The sequence below is a fragment of the Schistocerca gregaria genome, chromosome 7 (genome assembly GCF_023897955.1).
Source record: "Schistocerca gregaria isolate iqSchGreg1 chromosome 7, iqSchGreg1.2, whole genome shotgun sequence".
Classification (NCBI taxonomy): domain Eukaryota; kingdom Metazoa; phylum Arthropoda; class Insecta; order Orthoptera; family Acrididae; genus Schistocerca; species Schistocerca gregaria.
The window spans coordinates 117487680-117509265 of NC_064926.1; the positions used below are offsets into that span (position 1 = coordinate 117487680).

At 37.8% G+C, this 21586-nt stretch overlaps 1 long non-coding RNA gene across 1 annotated transcript; it reads right to left on the minus strand.

The window, feature by feature from the left end:
* Positions 1 to 3124: 3124 nt before the first annotated feature.
* LOC126281343 (uncharacterized) lies at positions 3125 to 20040 on the minus strand. Its single transcript, XR_007551255.1, has 3 exons — positions 18512 to 20040; positions 11851 to 11973; positions 3125 to 4489 (listed from the first exon to the last, which is right to left on the minus strand). It is a non-coding gene; the product is annotated as an uncharacterized LOC126281343 (long non-coding RNA).
* Positions 20041 to 21586: the final 1546 nt, after the last annotated feature.

The window sequence follows — 21586 nt, forward strand, 5'->3', positions numbered from 1 at the left end:
TGGGTTGTCATGATATGTAATTTTATTAAAAAAGATATACACTGGTGTGAGCTACTGGAAACTAATATCACAGAACAGCCCACACATACCTGTACAGGATTGAGAATGAAACATGTGGTAACGAATAAATGAGCCTGATAGGACAGGACATACCGTATTTACTCGAATCTAAGCCGCACTTTTTTTCCCTTTTTGTAAACCAAAAAACCGCCTGCGGCTTAGAATCGAGTGCAAAGCAAGCGAAAGTTCTGAAAAATGTTGGTAGGTGCCGCCACAACTAACTTCTGCCGTCGAATATATTTAGCGCTACACAGGCATGCTTTGTAGGCACAAAGATAAATACAGGCGCCGAAACCTCTGCGTCAGTAAATAAATTTCATAAAAAGGTGGAAGACGAGATTTTTTTTCTCCGTCCCAAGTTTCGCCACTGCATTTTCATACATTATCAAACGAAGTAAATACAAATTCCGTATCGTTCACCTTCGAATGTAGCAGAATTTCAATTTAGTACGAAAATCAGACTGGCAAGACTGTTTGGGATATTTGTCAATGTGGCAAACTTTACGATCTGAATTTTTTCCTACTTGTGAGAAGAGATAGTTGCTAATAGGTACCTGATGAAATGTGCAGTATTCTCCTCACCATAAGAATAATACGAATATAAACATTTTGCCATGTATTCTTTCGTGTTTGCTGCTATCACATTTAAATCCTGTATGCATAATAAACTACGAAACTAGAGTGAGGCACCAGCAAACGCGGAAGAATATACACATCGTGTCATGTTTATACTCGTATTATTCTTATGCCTAATAGTGATAAAGTCAGAAATGAAGCACGGTAACTGACTAGATTTTTAAATCTAAGATGACTGTGCAGAATACGATGTACTAAAGAAGCGGCTGCAAAGATCTTCGAACGGAGAAAAATTTTCGCCTCACTCTCGTTCAGAACATGTTCTATCATACGCAGTCTATTATTTAGTTCTTGTTGATCATTATCAAAGAAAGCAGCTGTGTAAGTAACAACAAATAGCAGTCTCTTGCCATTATTTCGCTAATGAGATGAGTCCTCTCTTTTTTTTTTAATTGTAAGCGGCGGTAGCGCACACAAAAGTAAGCCATGCCCCGAGCGGAGACAGGCCTTCAACACGCACTGCGACAAACAATGCATGACACAGTGCAGTAATGCATTTTCAGCTTAGAGTGACGTAAACACCTACAACAAAGAATACGGGCTTAAAAGATCAAATAAAAATAAGCAATCAATTCAAACCAGACGAAGCACTTGAAAAAGGAAGAGTACCCGTATAAATACGGACGGAGCGTCTGACGCATAGCAATGGCTACCTGGTAACACTTAACTGCTAATCTTAAGACTAGAACCAAACTACTGTAGTGGTATCGTCATTCATTCGACCTAAATTGTGTCTCATATTACAATGGACCAACTTTGTTTCGATTTGGAGGTGCGGCATAAAACTTTTCTCTCCCATTGAATTTCGAGTCTCAAATTTCAGGTGCGTCTTAGATTCGGAAAATTTTTTTTCCTTTATTTCGAGTCTCATTTTTTTGAGGATCTGCAGGCAAAAGATTTAAGACAGAGATTTTTGGGGTTTTGCAGAAGGATTTTACGGAATACGTAAAATCACCAGAGACAATGAAACAAATAAGTTACCATATGTATGTGTTATTTATAAAACACTGAAATTACATATAGTGAGTAGTAACTGTGGATAACAATCCACTTGAGCAATACGAAATAATGAACTGTGTGTTACAGAGATTTTCATGACAGTTTCCAGAATTCCAACAGATTTATAACTAATCAATTTTGAAATGAACTTTGTTACATCAGCTTCACTCAAAGTGTTATTTAAAACTATTGATTTTTGATGTATTCCAGAATAGCATCTCACCTTAGCATCAATAATATCCTTTGCAACTCACTGTTTGGATTTCAGAAGAGTTGCTCTACTGAGAATGTCATTTACATGTACACTAACCAAATTTTACAAGCATTAAATAATAAAATGGCACCAATTGGTATTTTCTGTGGCATATCTAAGGCATTTAGCTGTGTGAATCACAATATTCTCTTACATAAAATAGAGTTTAATGGGATTGATGGTGTAGCCAACCAATGAATAGGGTCATATCTAACCAGAGGAATGCAGAAAATTGTACACAGTAATTCAACCAATATAGTCTGGGGCTGCCAGGGCTCAATATTTGGACAATTATTGTTCCTCATATATGTAAACTATCTTCCGTCTAATACACAACAACTAGAAATAGTTATTTTTGCAGATGACACTAGTATTATAATCAATCCAAGCATACATACAGAAACAGAAGAAATGGAAAACAGTGTTATTAAAAGTATCACTGGCTGGTTTTCTATGAATGGTATAACTCTGCATTTTGGAAAGACACAACATGTTCAGTTCTACATATCTAGGTGTATTACACCAATGATAAGTGTAACACGTGGCGAGGAAATAATAAATAGGGTCAAAACTTCGAAATTCTTACATGTTCATATTGAGGAGAATTTAAATGCTAAAAAAAACATTTTAGAACTCCTAAAACAACTGAATTCTGCCATATTCATACTTAAAATAATTGCAAATACTGAGGACAGACAAATCACGAAGGTGGCCCACTTGGCATTTTTTTATTCACTAATGTCATATGGAGTAATGTCATGGAATAACTCATTTTTAAGACAGTCTTCATTGGTCAAAAATATACTGTAAGAATAATATGTGGTGCTTACCCAAGATCATATTTTAGACATCTGTTGAAGGAGTTTGGGCATCCTGACTATTGCTTCACAGAATATATATTCTCTCATGAATATTGTTGTAAATAATTCACAGCAGTTAAAAGGAACAATGATACACATAATTACAATGCCAGAAAGAAAAATGACATTCATTAGCCCAAGTTAAGGTTGTCTTTAGCACAAGAGGGACGCACAAAAGATTTTGATCACTTACCCAATGAAATAGAATGCCTGACAGATGTCAAAATTTGAAAACAAACTGAAGAAGTTTCTCCTTGAGAATACTTTCTATTCTGCAGAAGAATTTCTATTGTTGCAGTGTGTAAAAGGTGGTGGGTAGGAATTAATAACTCACATTCTTACATTAAAAAATAAATAAATAAAACATTTGTAAATGTTCAGCATGTAGCTATATTTACAGATTAACTTGTGGCGTGAATGTAAACTGCCTTTCGATGTTCGCAACTACACACACATGTAAATGGGTATATTGCTTTATTTTGTGTGTTCTAATTGTCATACTTAGGTAAAATGAACAGAAACAGTGGTTTCAGTTTTGTTTTTGATAAAACCAGGGTGGCAGCATTACATACAACAAAGTTGAATACTCTGAAACACATTAATTTAAACTTGGAAAGTTTCTACTGATGAAATAAGAATAATTCCGGTCAACATATTTAATAAGATTGAAATGTTTACTAGACAAACATGAAATTAATTAATCTGTGAATTTAAGGAAGTAACAAGGAACTGACTTATAATAGGTGCACAGCTGTCTGGTGTGGCAAGAAAAATTGTCAAAACTAAAGTGAACAGCAGTGTGAAAATTTCACTGGACCTCTTCCTCAATCATTAATTTTAAGTTCACTTTCAGAAAGTGCTCTTAAGAATGAGTAGTGGTTAAGACCAAGTACATGACTGCAACATAATACACAGCATAAAAATGTGGCTATTTATCTTTATCCTGAATAATTGGACATAATAGCAGAGTTCATATTCTTGGGCTGGAGGAGATTACATAGTCCAGGTTTATACTTGGGGGTGCAAAACAAAGATGCCATACTGCTGAGATGGAAGAAACTACAAGATGTTCAACAGCATGTTTGCAATACATCTTTTGATTTCACGCAAGTCACTCATTGATTTTAATTATCAATAATTTTATCTGCATCTGCTAAGATTTCCCTACAATTTTCTCACTTTTGTATAATGAAGTGATACGAATAGTCCCGTTACAGATACTAGTGCAAGGAACGCTGAAGACTTTGCGTATAGAAAGAACAAAGAATTCTCTTGCTGTGTATAAACCTTTGTAAACATCAAGTGGAGCCCTTACATTATTTCAGTTAAATTATGAGTACAATCCTCACAAGAATTGGGAATTTAGATGTCAAAGTCCTTAGCTTTAGTAAAAGAGTGCTGAATGATGAAATCTGCTGCATTAGTGGAATTTGGAGAAAACCAATGCAGTCATCTAATTGTCCAAAAATTTTCTGTCACTCTTCCTTAATGGTGCCACTGCTTTTCCATGAACTAATTTTTGGGTACAACTGTTTACTTATATCAGCTGTAACTTTCCAGCAGATGCTACATTTCTCTACAAATGTTACTTATGTTGTTAACAATGTTTGATTTCAGCGTAGATTCAAAAGAAATAAGTTCCTACTCACAAATCCAGTACGGTCTTGGGTTGCCTCAGAACCTGTAAACATAAGCAGTTTATTGTATTAGAGACTCAGTCCATGGAAAATTAACATGTTATTAATGAAGAGAGCATAAGTCCAACAATACATGAAACTATGTGGACTACAGATTGAGAGTGAAAAATTGAGTCACAGCATAGAATTACTACACGTAATATAAAATCATTACATTTTCAGAAACTTGGATTTGGATTCCCATTGATTACAAATGACATACTTTCTTACATGAAGTGAGTAAACAAAATCTGGAAATTTTTCTAGTTGTACCACAAAAATTTTGTATTCAGTAATAACTCACCAACAGCTGACCTAGAAAATACATGCTGTTAACTTTTCCTTCTTTCTGAAATCACAGCATATGCAATCAATAAAGTCTAAACTTGACATATGCAACTCTGAAACTGTGTAATACAAGAGCACAACATATATAAATACAATGTAATCAATACCATACCGAAGGGAAGCTCGCTCCATTCATTTAAAACACACTAATGTTCTTAATGCAATAAATGTTTATAACGTCTTATATCTAAGTCAAGCTTCAGATCAACAACGACTAAACAATGAAGCAAAATTAAGTAATAATCACAAACAGTTTTTTCCAAATTTCAAAAAACCAGAAAGAAGCATCAAGAGGGGGTGGAGACTGGGCACGAGTAAGCAGAATAATAAAGTAACATTAGACATCATTTAGAATAAAAACAAAAAAAAAATTACAGCCATCAAATATTAGGTACACATTTTTCCACTCACTCATCAGGACTCGAGAAATGAAGAAGAAAGATAGGAATTAAAAGTCCAGCTTATATAGTGGGTGGGGGGACTGGGAAGCCATTTTGTCCTAGCCACACATATCTCATCAACAGCAGGATTATTTCATAAATTCCTGTTTACTCCAGTAAAAATAATGGAAAACTTAGGAAAAATTTAACACATCACATGGAGCTATTCTTTAAATGTCATGTAACCAGTTACTTCCACAGTACCCAAACGAAAACAGGATGATTGGTGATAACATCCTGCCAACAATAATGTCATTAGAAACACAACACAAGTTTGAAAAGGATGCAATATATTTCCTTCCCATGTGTGTCCAAAGCAAGGGAACCATTCCAATACTTGCCTTAATAGATTAAGGGAAGTCTTTGGAAAAACGAATACCACAGAGATGAGTGCTTAAACCACTCCCTTTCAACATTTAGAGGACTAGAGTGGGAAACTGAGTTAATAGGTGTGAACACACTTTCATTCACAAGGACTTTTCTTCTTTTCTTTATGTACAGGTCCACGCATAAGAAGAATTTCTTAATGAAACAATTTCATGCAAGGCTTTTTTCATTATTTGTTTATTTTACACAGTTGACCACTTCTGACCTCTTGATCATGTTGAGCACCACAGCTGTACTATTACTCATTTACTGTGTTGCTACCTGTTTCATCTGTTGAGCTACATTAGGCTGCCTGGAGTTCAACAAAACAGGAAATTAGACTAAAGCTGCACCATCTTCACAAATCAAATAAGTAACTCACAATGGTAACAACCTTATACTAAATCCTCACGGAGTTGTGCTTAAGTCATGTCATAAATGGTCTGGTAGTTACAGGTGGACGAAACGCAGAAACACTGACCATAAACATTCTGCCGATAGTCTGGCAAAAGTATAGCGAGCAAACATGGCATGCTGTGGATAGTAAACTGGCCAGACTGGGCCATTTCACAACTGGGTAATAGAGGTCCCCAGGAGTGGGGTAGGTGTTTTGAAACTATGAACATTTTGATGTAGATCAAGATCCCAGGTATCAACTCACCAAATGAACATTCATTCAGCCTGGTGGGTCCTCATTTGCGAGTAAAATTTTGTAATTTTGCCTAATGTTCTAGAGCATTAAAATGGATATGAGCATGATGGGCAGAAGGTTATGCGTTCAAATCTCGTCAACTGCTTCAAAACATTTACTTTTAAATGGTTATTGAAATGACTTTGATCATTATTTTTATCTATACTGGCTGTGCATTGGTGTCAAAAATGTATTTTTTGTTAGGTACGAGATGTGCATTTTTGTGGATGGGAATCGTCATACAAACATTTGAAACACAGATGAAGATTTAAACAAAAGAAAGGATTATACATAAATGTGCAAAATGAGAAATAAAAATAATGAAGGCAACAGCAATGACAAAAATATACGTTGATCAAACAAATGAAATGAAATCAAAATACAAGAAAATAATTAAAATCATGTGCACATAGATTCCAAATGGTGGGGGTGGGGAAAGAGTAAATCTAAACATTTATTCAGTAATTAAAATGACATGTAAAGGGTTAGAAATTTTATCAAGTTACATTTAAATCAATTACTTTATTAAAAATTTTGGTAACTGTTTAAAAATAAAATATTTTTAAGCACATGCCGAGATTCAAACCTGCAACCTTCTGCACATCAGGCTCACGTATTACCCACTACAACCTGAAGATGTTCAACTAATGAAAACGGTCGTAACACAATAAATTTGTAATAATACAGTTGAGATGGTTTTTATTGAGCATTAATTTTGAACACACTGTCATTTAAGTAGCACCAGAAGGTCATTAAAATATAACCACAACATAACAACAGATAAAGCTTTTGGGAAATTGGATAATGATAATGAAGTAGAAATTACCTTACTGAAATATATATATCTCTGACCAACCTCTTTGCCTTTACATATATCTGCCTGTATCTGTGTATGTGCGGATGGATACGTGGGTGTGAGCGAGTGTATACCTGTCCTTTTCCCCCCTTAAGGTAAGTCTTTCCGCTCCCGGGACTGGAATGACTCCTTACCCTCTCCCTTAAAACCAACATTCTTTCGCCTTTCCCTCTCCTCCCCTCTTTCCTGATGAAGCAACCTTGGGTTGCGAAAGCTTGAAATGTGTGTGTGTGTGTGTGTGTGTGTGTGTGTGTGTGTGTGTGTGTGTGTGTGTGTGTGTTATTACTATCTACCAGCGCTTTCTCATTTGGTAAGTTCTGACACAGACAGCCTAGATTAAATGAAATTGCTTGGAGGAGGAACATTTGCTAACAAACAATGACTAGAAGAGGAAAAAAAATTAAAACCATCTAAAGAGACGTAAAATTTTAAATTGAGAATGTGGAGAATGACTCAACAGCAAATCATGCAGCATGGAAGACAGGGTACTATATCAGTATGCCAAGAGGAAAATTAATTTTAATACTGAAATCTACATCTACATCCATACTCCGCAAGCCACCTGACGGTGTGTGGCGGAGGGTACCCTGAGTACCTCTACCGGTTCTCCCTTTTATTTTAGTCTCGTATTGTTCGTGAAAGAAGGATTGTCGGTATGCTTCTGTGTGGGCTCTAATCTCTCTGATTTTATCCTCATGGTTTCTTTGCGAGATATACGTAGGAGGGAGCAATATACTGCTTGACTCTTTGGTGAAGGTATGTTCTCGAAACTTTAACAAAAGCCTGTACCGAGCTACTGAGCATCACTCCTGCAGAGTCTTCCACTGGAGTTTATCTATTATCTCCGTAACGCTTCTGCAATTACTAAATGATCCTGTGATGAAGCGCGCTGCTCTCCGTTGGATCTTCTCTATCTCTTCTATCAACCCTATCTGGTGTGGATCCCACACTGCTGAGCAGTATTCAAGCAGTGGGTGTACAAGCGTACTGTAATGTGTAATGTACTTCCTTTGTTCTCGGATTGCATTTCCTTAGGATTCTTCCAATGAATCTCAGTCTGGCATATGCTTCACCGACAATCAACTTTATATGATCATTCCATTTTAAATCACTCCTAATGCGTACTCCCAGATAATTTATGGAATTAACTGCTTCCAGTTGCTGACCTGCTATTTTGTAGCTAAATGCATCTGCTTCAGTACAATTGGCAAAGTTCATCTTGACACCTCGGTTCGTTACTCCTGGATCTGTAGAAATCTGAAGACTCGAGACTGGTAGCCTTTTGTGTTTGTGCATTATCAATCCGTACAATAAAAGAATGTCACATATTAATATGAGTGATGACACAGTTTCTGTTTCATTGTAGATATTACCTCAGACTCCTCCTTGGAGCAAGCAATAAGAAACACAAAACTATGTATATAAATAATGTACTTAGAGAGGGAGAGAGATACTCAATCACTTGGGCATCGTCTGCAACTATTGTTATCATATTATTGGAAGATTTAGCACTGTTTAGGCATATCTCCCAAATGCTTTGGGTCCTCCCACACTATTTTATCACAGAAAAGGAGCAACGGATCGAGGGAATATGGATTGTGGATTTAGGCCATGTGGTACACCCAAAAGCTTCTGCACCTACACTTTCCAATATAAAATTCGGCTGTATTAACAATAAAATAGGCTATACAAATGCTGCCACTGCTATACCACTTTTAATTCGGAAACAATAAAGTATAGAACTTAAGGATCTAACAGTAGGCTAACAGAGATACAAGAAGAGTTAAACTAGAAAAAGTATCGGAATCTGACAAAAAAAAGCTAAAATAAAATAAAAATCAGGACAAGTGTTTTATTACAAAGGAACAGAGCAGGGAGGGAATCCAGATGTAGGCATTATTCGAAGTAAGGAAATTAATAACAATGTAACAGATACAGAATAATCTCAGATAATATCAAAACTACGAAACGAATTTTCACTCTGCTCTTTTAAGTCCTCTGACTTGAAATTTTGTGGCAGATTTAAACTGCCTGCCAGACTGCAGGAAATCAGGAATCATAGCCTTTCACGGGAATGTGCTATATAAACTCAGCTATCCAAGCACAACTCGCAAGCCATCCTTACAGGTTTACTTCTGCCAGCATCTGGTCTCCTATATTCTGTGAAAGTTTGGGGGTTAGGAGAAGAGTTACTGGCTGAAGTAAGGCTGTGAGGGCAGATAGGAATAGCAAAACTGATTTCATAATGATATTTCATTGCAGTACACACACACACACACACACACACACACACACACACACACACACACACACACACACACACATTCTCACGAAGACTCAGGAGACAGCTAAAACAATTAGATAAAGTGACAAATTACAGCAGATGCCTCTACAAAAATGGTAAACAGAGATTTTAATGCAAAAACAAGACCAAAAGTAAACACTGATTTCTCTGTGTGACCTACTGCTATGGCACCAGATAAGAAAGATATCATACAACAGCAGAATTTAGCAAGATGAGCAACATATTTATCTGCCAAAATCTTATATAAAAGTAAATATAGAAAATACACACATAAAAAAAGTTTTGCATCACAGTTTCAGAAACTGTACAGAAAATTGGAACAGAGATCAACATAAACATCGTTTCTGCCCTTTTTACTGCTCATGAGAACCACACATTGCATGTTGTACCACCATATAGCGAGATCTTCAGAGGTGGTAGTCCAGACTGCTGTACACACTGGTAGCACATCCTCTTGCATTGATGCATGCCCATATTTGTCGTGGCATACTATTAACAAGTTCATCAAGGCACTGTTGGTCTAGATTGACCCATTCCTCAACAGCAATTTGGCGTAGATCCCTCAGAGTGGTTGGTGGGTCACATTGTCCATAAACAGCCCTTTTCATTCTATCCCAGGCATGTTCGACAGGATTCATGTCTGGAGAACATGCTGGCCACTTTAGTCGAGCAATGTCGTTAAGGAAGTCATTCACAAGATGTGCATGATGGACACGCAAATTGTTGTCCATGAAGACAAATGCCTCACTAATATGCTGCCGATATGGTTGAACTATTGGTTGGAGGATGGCATTCACGCATCGTACAGCCATTACAGTGCATTCCATGCCCACCAGCAGCGTATGTTGGCCCCACATAATGCCACCGCAAAACAACAGGGAACCTCCACCTTGCTGCACTTGCTGGACTGTGTCTCGTAAGGCGTTCAGCCTGACCGGGTTGCTCCAAATATATCTCTTTCTCGTTGAAGGCATATGCGACACTAATTGGTGAAGAGAATGTGATCCAATCCTGAGCAGTACACTCAGCTTGTTGTTGGGCCCATCTGTACCGTGCTGAATCGTTTCGTGGTTGCAAAGTTGGACCTCGCCATGGGCGTTGGGAGTGAAATTGAGCATTATGCAGTCTATTGCGCACAGTTTGAGTTGTAACATGACGTCCTGTAGAGGTCATCCACTGCAGCAGTAGCCCTTGGGCGGCCTGAGTGAGGCATGTCATCGACAGTTCATGTTTCTCTTTACCTCCATGTCCGAACAACATCGCTTTGGTTCACTCCGAGACACCTGAACACTTCCCTTGTTGAGAGGCCTTCCTGGCACAAAGTAACAATGCAGAAGTGAATGAACTGCAGCACTGACCATCTAGGCATGCTTTAACTACAGACAACACGAGTTGTATACCTCCTTCCTGGTGGAATGACTGGAACTGATCGGCTGTCGGAACCCCTCTCTCTAATAGGCGCTGCTCATGCAGGGTTGTTTACATCTTTGTGTGGGGTTAGTGACATCTCTGAACAGTCAAAGAGACTGTGTCTGTGATACAATATCCACAGTCAACATCTATCTTCAGGAGTTCTAAGAACTGGGGTGATGCAAAACTTTTTTGATGGGTGTATAGTTGTTAAGATTCAAATGGAACTAAAAATAAAATAGTATGTATCAGTGTAAAAAAAAAAGTTGCTCTTAAGATAAGTCTTCAAAAGGAATTGAAAGCAATAAGAATATGAAGAAAACAAAACAAAAAATTACCTTGGGTAGATGCCTCATCTGATTAGTTAATAAGCAGATGACAAGTAATTAGCAACAGACAAAAAACTGTAGAAATATTACAAGCCATTTAAATGTTTGTATGAATCAGAAACATCAATAGTTAATACTGGAAGTAATTAAGGTAATGTGTAAGAAAGGAAAGGCAACTGGAGAAGGTGTCCAGCAGAATTGGTTAATATTGAATAATAAGCAATACAAAGTCAAACAGAACATTATTTATGGAACGTCTGCAGAAGAAGAGATTTCCCTAATACCAAAACAAAAGTTAAAATTATTCTACCTTATAACAAGCAATAATAATAATAATAATAATAATAATAATAATAATAATAATAATAATATCAATACCCTGCAGATCACTTTTGTCTCGTTAATGTAGTACAAGATTTTCACAAACACTATCTAAAACCGTAGAGGGGAAAAATTATATTTTTACTATGTGAAGGAACAAGCTGGCTTTATAACTGGATGTAGTAAACTGGCCCCCATGACCTTGCTGACATGTATTGGCTTGCTTGCCTCAGCAATACAAATAATAGTGCCCTAGGTGCAACCACAATGAAGAAGTATGTGAGGATAGGTCAAACTAACCTGTGCTCCTGAATAGGATCACGAGCCTATTCAGTAGTTGCAGTGGCAAGGATCTTGATGTCTGATTGATCAAGCCTTGCAATAGTAGCCAACATGGACTTCCTATGCTGGTTCTGCAAAAACCTGCAAGAAAGAGGAAACTACAGCCATTATTCTTCCTGAGGACATGTAGCTCTACTGTATGACTCAATGACAATGGCATCCTCTTGGGTAAGATATTCTGGAGGTAGAATGTCATCCATTTGGTTATCCAGGTGGGGACTGTTCAGGACGACGACACCAAAAAGAACAAAACAGTTGTTCCACAGGGCTGAGTGTGGAATGTTAACATCCTTTAATCAGATAGGTACTATAGGTCAGAGAACTTACAAAGGGAACTGGACATGTTGAAGTTACATATACTGGGAATCAGTGGAGACTGGTGGCAGGAAGATTAGTGCATCTGGTCAGGTGAATCAAGTGTTATCAACACAAAATCAAATAGAAAGCAAGCATAAAAAGAATATGGGAATGCAGGTGACACACAATGAACAGTATACTGAACACTTTATTATAGCCGAGGTATGACACAAAGTCAACACTCACCATAGTAGAACTTTATATGCCAACTATCTCTAACAAAAAGGAATTATTCAAATAGTAAGGTCAGGCTGGAACTGGTAGTAGGCAAATAAAGAGAAAGAAAATTAGTAGGACAATGTGGACTGGAGGAAAGTAATGAAATGGATAGTGATCTGGTATAATTTTGTATTCCAAATACTTGTTTTAACAATCATGTAAGTAGGCTGTATACTTGGAAGATTTTCTCAGACTAATTATACATTTGTAAGAGATAGATTTCAAAATCAGAATTTAAACTGCACGATACTTTCAGAGGCAGATGTGGACTTTGGCCAATTTTAATCTGTTGTTGGTGACACACAAATTATGAAGAAATTGCAGAGAGTAAGAAATTTAAGGAGATAGGACCTATGTATGTTGAAAGAACCACAGGTTGTTGAGAGTTTCGAAGGGATCGTTAGGCAACAACTGACTGATACGGGTGAAAGGAATACAAGAGAAGACAAACTGGAAGTTGTGATAGATGATACGAAGAAGGCAGAGCAGAGGATCACATACATAAAAGTCAAGCTCTATTCGAAAGCCCTGGATAACATAGGAGATATTGAATATAAATGACAAAATAATATAAAAACGTAGCAAGTGAAAGGAAATGCAGGCATCTAAAAAACCAGACTGACAGAAAGCACACAATGGCAAAGCAGGAATGGCAAGAGGACAAACACAAGGCTATAGAAATGTGCAAGACTAGGGGAAAGATAGATAAGCATATTTGAAAATTAAAGACAACTTTCAGAAAAAGAAAATAGGGACAAGCCAGTAACAACCAAAGGAGGGACAATTGAAAGGTTGAACGAATACATACTGTGTGGTTATAATTAACTGATGATGTTCTGAACGCAGGACACTGAAACATTTCAAGTATGTTTGTCAACTGATGCACTCGTGGAGTATACAGGAAAAAAAAAAATAGTTCTACTTTCTGTCACCAGGTGAAAATATGGCACTGTAAGCAGTCAAATGAAAAACGTTTCCTGTTTTGACATGATGATGCTGCTTCTTGCTTGGGGAAGCATGTTGATTTATTTTGTGAAGTGACTGTTAGTGTGAAGGGTTAAGAAGGTTGACGTTTTCCATATGAAATGCAATTGCTATTGAGAAGAAAAACCATACAATGTTGGTAAAGTTGATTGATCAGAATGGCACCAATAACAGGGGTGCAATGCAAGAATATTGCCAACAGAAAGAGCTGAGAACAGGCCTCATATTAATAAATCTGCTAAACAATATGATCAAGAAATGAAACAAGTGGAATAGGTGGTGCAGCAGAGATAGGGAGATGGTCCGTTCCCTCGTTAGTCGATGATGAAGTTGCTATACCTATATTGACCGCGTAGCACATACCTCATATTCTCCAGCCAGTGCTTGAGCCGTCTCTCCGCTGGTCAACTATTCAAAAGCGCTTTTTACACTGGGGCTCCTACAAAATTCAGAATGCGAAAAAAAAAAAAAAAAATGAATCCCCATGGAAGGTTACAACACTGTGCTTCACGTTTAGTATTTTGGCGTGCATGGAAATGGACTACATGTGGCTAGGGAATATTCTTTGGATGAATGAGGCACATTTCACTCTGCACGGTGCAATGAATGAATGAAACTGTCATATAGTGTTCTACTGCACACATGTTGTGCTGGAACATCCATTGCACTAAGCTTATGAGACTCTGTGATGTGGTTTCAGAAGGCTCTTCATTCTCAGACCCTTTTCCTGCGAGATGACGATGCCACGCTGGCCTGTTTAAGTGTACTGTGATGCCTACACACTATAAGGACCTCCTTGTGCAACACGTGATTCCAGCTTTTCAAGAATGCAACTGTGTCCATAACACTATTTTCATGGAAGATAGAGAGATACGTCACTTGCCAGGTGAAAGATTTGCTTCGAGAAACCTTCAGTAATGACTGCATCATCTCTAGGAAATTTCAAGATGTGTGTCGTTCCAGATCCCTTGACCTAAATCCATGTGACTGTGAATATATCTGACAGATGGTGTCTATCAGGGATCTATCCGTACTCTTCCTGATCTGAAGAATAGCATAAGCTGACCTGTCACTCTGATTACACCGGATATGCTGCAAGCAACAGTTGACCACACCTTTTTTTGACTGCAGCATGTTGCAGAGCCCAGAGACTATATTACACACACTGTCGTGTGGGAGTCAGAGGAACGAATCTCCTAAAATGTGATTTTGTTTTTTTTAATGTGTGTGCTCATGGTAATCAGCTCCCTGCTGTGTCAAAACAGCATATCTCTATTCCTTCCTCTTGCGAGAATAAGTAAGTAACTTATTTTAGAAACAGACATATTGGCAATTATGTTGTTCTGTCTCAAGTAAGTGCATCTCAATTTTCGGATCAGCAAAATGTATGGGCATTTTGCTCTTCTGACTGCTTACTTCATGAAGTAAAATTGGAAATATGTTTTAACTCGGCAGAAACCATTATCTGATTGTTTTGGATAATCTAATTTTGCTGCATTTGTGCACTATTTTCCTATGTGCTGAACGAAAAGTATATGTTGTCTACCAGCTAATAACAAAGCTTACAGTGCCAAGAGGAAACATTGCATCACATCTCATTGCTGAATCATTCATCTTTCCATGATTTCTTGAAACACTTTATGTATGGCATTTCAAACTATTGTATTTCCCTTGCAAGAATCAGTAAATAGAGAAACACTAGATAAACTATGAGTGCCCTTTGTAAGCACTGTCAATGCAGTCACATTGCTTTTATTGCCACATCACACTTTAGCTTTGTGAACTATTCACTGTGAAGGGGTTAATATTGGGGTGTGCTCTTTGTTAGATAAAAATGACTTCACGAGGAAGGAGAATAGTGAAGCTAATGATGCAAAATTACTGAAATGGAAGGAATTCAACACCTGATGAAGGTAAGATGAATTACTATTGATTTTACCTAGAAGATAATTCATCTGTGGAGATACAGTTCATTAGCTTGAATGACTTGCTTCCTAGTCATTGTTTACATATTTCAAAATTACAGAAGCAGAAAAAAAGAATGGTGAAACCTCATCTGTAATACAAAATAGTTTCATTATGGGAACAGCTGCCAGAGTTAAATGTAGAAGACTGTAATGAATTCAAAGTGCTTGATTCCGGTGCATCACATAATTACATTCCCAATAGCAACACAGATTCTTCATCATCATCACCATCTCTTAGGCCAAAGAAAAGGAGAGGTGCAGTTCAACTGCAACAATGAAACTATGTTTAGAAAATCTAAGTAAGTAAAATGATAATCCGGTCCACTGTGGGTCTTGTTTAATATTTCAAATACTATTTTCTCAGTCATGAAATATTTGAATGTGTAGTTGCAGGAATGTAAGAAAAACAAATGAAACACATATACTGAGACTACCATTTTAATATGGTTGTGTGTACACCTTTCCTCACTGGCTCTGGATTAGATTCTGATTTATTTCTTCTCCTAACTGAGATGTTACTAAAATAATTACACGAGTGCATTTCAGTACATCCAAGGCCACACTTTTTGTCTTTGAGTGAACTGCTAGATACTGTCATAATTACCACACATTAAAAGTTTCGTAATATAATGCGACTGTATAAGATTCATACTTGATTAATGTAATACATAATACAACATAAGACAATGTCAATAATATAATTTTCTCCTTTCCAGGCAATGTCACAAATGGGATAAATTATGTAAATCCCCATTCAACGACAAATCAGCTATTCATCCCTGATTCTTCAGTTTGTCTGCACAAAGGTTTTGTGCTGTTAATGAACATGTAACAGGGGGCAGTAAATCCAATGACTGTTGATTCTAATGATAAAAGACCTGGGCAATCTACATGGAGAAGGAACATGAGAAAAATGAATAGGCAGTCAGGAAAGGTATACACATCAACTGTTAATAAAGAAATGCCAACCAGAACATTGAAGTACTAGCATTGTTCCACATGACTGAGAAAGTGTAGCGAGAACATCAGTGACCTCTATGTAGACTGATTCACTTAGAATCGTCGTTACGTATCTCCTTAGCGCTATATTAAACAATTAATAACGGCAAACCAGTAGGGTTATATTACCATCGGACAGCTTTTTAAGTGTATTCTTTAGTGTAGAAAATTTTCAATGAAGTTTCTATTACATCACTGAAACATGAAATTTAGGGCTTAAAACTCTCTTCTTCATCTCTCTGGTAAAGTAGCTAAAATGGAGTTATGTTCCTCTGATTCTCGCACAGAGACATGGTGTAACTGTTACCTCTGTTCTAACAAATGTGCCAGAACTACTGTTTTCATGTGTTTGATCATTTTTCTTGCAGCCACACAACATTCCGGCTGTTTACCTGGTGGCAGAACATACAACATTTCTTATTTCTTTTTTTTTCCCAGCATACTCCATGAATGCACCACCAATTAATGAACATACCTACATTGTTTCAGTGTCTTGTGATGTATAGAGCCCACACTGCAGCACTCTGAGGACCATCAGTTTAATTATAACCACCCGTTATATACAAGTTACACATGTGAAATGAACTTTATGACTGTGTTACAGTCAGGGAAGAGGAAGTACATGAAGATGAGAAGGATTCTATGATACTAAAAGAATAATCTGATGGTGCACTGAAACACCAAAAGCCAAAACAAGGCATCTGGAACAGAAGCCATTCCTTCAGACTTATTAATATTCTTAGAAGATTCAGCCATGACAAAAACTATTCAACATGGTGTGCAAGGTGTATGAGACATGCAAAATACTCTCAAGAGTTCAATAAGAATGCAACAGAAGAATTGAAAAACTGGTAGAAGTCGAGCTCTGGGAAATCCAGATTTTGTGAGATGTGTAGAAACACGAGAAGCAATACAGTCCATACAACTTACCTTAGAAGATAGGTAAAAGAAAGGGAAACCCACTTTTATAACATTTACTCATCTACAGAAGGTTTTTACGGTGTTCACGGGAATAATTCCTTCAAATTCTGAAGGTGGCAGGAATATAACATAGGGAATTACAGGTTATTTGAAACTTATAGAAACCAGACCGCAGGAAAGCAGCAGCTGAAAAAAATTTAGCGAGATACAGATGTAACCTATCCTTAGTGGTATTCTGAATCTGTACACTGAGCAGGCAGTAAAGGCAACCTAGGAAAAATCTGGAAAAGGAATTGAAGTTTTTGGAGAAGGAATAAAAACTTTGTGAGGTCTGCAGATGACACTAATAGTGTCAGATACAACAAACAACTGGAAAAAGCAGTTGAACAGAATGGATAGTCTCTTGAAAAGAGGTTATAAGATGGACAAAAAAAGAAAAACAATGTAAAGGAATGAAGATGAAATAAATCATGCTATCCAAAAGAAATTTGATGAGTTTTGCTATTGGGCAGCCTTGTACAGAAATGAAAGGTGAATGATAAACATAACAGACAAGGGAACAGAAGATTACATGGGTGGATTGTTTAACTAATGAGGAGATACTGAAGCAAACTGGGGAAAAAATAAATTTAATGCACCAACTGACTAAATAAAGGGATGGTTAAATGATGCATCCTGGGAAATGACAGAATTATCAATGTGGGACTGGAGGTGCGTAGGGTAAAAATTGTAGAGGAGACCCCAACTCAAATAAAAGGTGCAAATTCAAATGGATATAAGTTGTTATATTTATATAGAGGAGACGAGACCTGCACAGGATAATGGTGGGCTGCATCAAATGAGTACAGTAACATAGCAAACTGGATCATTTGAATGTTAAGAATGACAGTACAGAACACAGTAGCAAGTATAGCTGACACAGTCTCTGGGGCTTGCTGATTTTGAGAAATATGTTGACTGTTTCAGTAAAATATTTACACCCAGCCCTTGAGAAAAGAAGGTGTTGATTTAACGTATGTCAGTAAATTAAAAAGCACATATCAATGCTGCAGTGTCCATTCATCAGAATAATGGGAAATTGGGAATTGAAGGAGGGGAGAGACGGCCCCAGACATTTTTTTCAAATCCATAAGTGAGCAAATGAAGAACGAATATGCATCAATGGGACATACCTTAATCACTTGCGTCTTGCTGATGATACGCAGTTTCCCTCTATGGCAGGTGAACCCTTCAGCAACAGCTAATGGAAGAACTTAATACAGCAAGTTGGAAAGTAGTCCTGAAAATCAATTAGAATAAAACTAAAACAATTTACAACCAACACATAAAAATGTATATATTAACAATGATATTGTGGTACCAGCTGATAATCTTTTGTATCTTGCACAGCTGTAGACATCCACATGGGTTGCAAAAGAAATAAATGGAACAGTCTAAGATACTAGTGAGATGAAAGGTCTGCACCACCACATGCAAAGAGCAGGAAGTAACACTCCTATGCTGTCATTACTTGTGAAGATGCTGGTACTGATTCTTCTCTATTCAAAATTCTGAGCAGTTTAACAATGAATACATGTACAGCTTCTTCTTTCCTACATAAAGAGTATTAATTTTCTAATTCAACAGTTACTACAAAAAAGTTCTGTCTGAGCTCACAGCAAGATAACAATATCTGATGTGTTGTACTGAGAGAAATATAACCAGGTGCACAGGTTTGATGATCCCAGAAATAACTTCCACACTCATAGTACACCAAAAATCTTTTCTGCTATTCAAGCATTTACACCCCAGAATGATATTACAAGAGACCTGCAGGAACATTTGAGACCTCAGTCCCGTGCTTTGTCTCTCCGGTTGTTCCTAATGTATATACGCGAATAATGCTTAAGTGGTGCTGTGGAGCTGCATAATGTGAAAGAAACAAAGCTTATTTGCTTCTCTTTTCATAATGCATCACCTCCTTCCAACCCGCCAATGGTTTCAACAGGTCCCTGTTATCACACACACAATTTCTGAACCAAGTTGTTACAATTAGCACACCAAAGTACTCACGTAAAGCACAAGTTTTAGACAACTCCAATAGTGCATCCAGAATCTTTTTCTAGATTCCAGAAGGCTTTCTGGCAAGCCTGAAATGTAATTTACAAGAGTAACAGTAAGTATCAAAGATAAATCATGCACAAAGTGTTAACACTGAATTTCATACTTGTAACTGGAAGTAATTAATTCCCATACTAGTATTTGTGCACACACCAATGTGAGTATTAATAACTTAATTTATTAGATTCATTTGATTTCTTATATTTGTCATATTTAACAAAGTTTAGAAAATACAGGGAAATAATGTCATTACGATTTTTTTTTTTTAATTTTACTATTGAAAGTGACACTGATAGTTTGCTTTTTAAGCTGCTGTTAATAATGTCAGACTTAGTGTGGTGTTTGCTATAAAGTGAGTACACAACTGTATTCAAGCACTACAGTACCAGTCACTCAAAAATGCCTCTTGCAAGAATTCTGAATGAACTGTGAGTACAGCATAGGGTATATCTAATGCCAGAGCAGCAGAAAGGGGATAAACTACTCCTTGCTGCCAGTGACTGAATTGTACAATGGTCCTCTAATGAAACGGCAACAATGGGAAAACCAAAATTTAGAACACATATGGTACAAGTTGATGGCTGAAAGCAAGGAAAAACTATCCCCCCCACTCCATTTTCTGTGATTCGGGAGGATGATATCAAAGGGGGGGGGGGGGGGGGGGGGGGAAGACAGGCATTTTACAGGTCAGAGTGTGGAATGCTAGGTCTGAAGTTGGATATAGTGGACATTAATGAAATACTGTGGCAAGAAGAACAGGACTTTTGGTCATGTAAATACAGGATTATCAACACAAAACCAAGTAGGAGTAATGCAGAATTAGGCATAATAACAAATACGAAAATAGGAGTGTGCACACACTACTATGAACAGTACAGAGATGAACACATTATTGTAGTGACAACAGACATTAAGCTAACACCTACCACAGTAGTACAGTTTTATACAAAAACTATTTGCAGATGAAAACACTGAAAGAGTGTATGATGACACATAAAATAAATCATTCAGATAGTCAAGCAAGGCAAAGATTTTATTTTCATGGGCGACTGGAAAGGTGAAGAAGGAAAAGTAGAAAAGAACATGGCCTGGGAAGAAGGAAAAGTAGAATTTTGCACAGAAAGAAGGTTCTATACATGAAAGAAATCTAGGAACAGTGGAAGGTAACAGATTGATTACATAATGGTTAAGACAGAGATTTCAAAATCAAATTTTGAACTGTAAGACATTTCCAGGGACATATGTAGACTTCGGCTGCGATTTATTGATAGTGAACTGTAGATTGAAATGGAAGAAATTGCAAAGAAGTCATAGCTCAAGGAGACGGCTTTCTGATGCACCGAAAAACCTGGGGGTTGTTTAGAGTTTTAAAGGTGGCATTAGGCAATGATTGACTGAAAGAAGGGTAAGGAAAACAACAGAATATGAATTGACAGACTTGAAAAATGAAATAGTGGAGGCAACAGAGAATCAAATAGACAAAGAGAGAACACACGGTAGAAATCCTTGGCTAACATAGAACACCCCGAATTTGACGAAAGGGGGAAATACACTCCTGGAAATGGAAAAAAGAACACATTGACACCGGTGTGTCAGACCCACCATACTTGCTCCGGACACTGCGAGAGGGCTGTACAAGCAATGATCACACACACGGCACAGCGGACACACCAGGAACCGCGGTGTTGGCCGTCGAATGGCGCTAGCTGCGCAGCATTTGTGCACCGCCGCCGTCAGTGTCAGCCAGTTTGCCGTGGCATACGGAGCTCCATCGCAGTCTTTAACACTGGTAGCATGCCGCGACAGTGTGGACGTGAACCGTATGTGCAGTTGACGGACTTTGAGCGAGGGCGTATAGTGGGCATGCGAGAGGCCGGGTGGACGTACCGCCGAATTGCTCAACACGGAGGCGTGAGGTCTTCACAGTACATCGATGTTGTTGCCAGTGGTTGGTGGAAGGTGCACGTGCCCGTCGACCTGGGACCGGACCGCAGCGACGCACGCCAATACCGTAGGATCCTACACAGCACCGCCACTTCCCAGCAAATTAGGGACACTGTTGCGCCTGGGGTATCGGCGAGGACCATTCGCAACCGTCTCCATGAAGCTGGGCTACGGTCCCGCACACCGTTAGGCCGTCTTCCGCT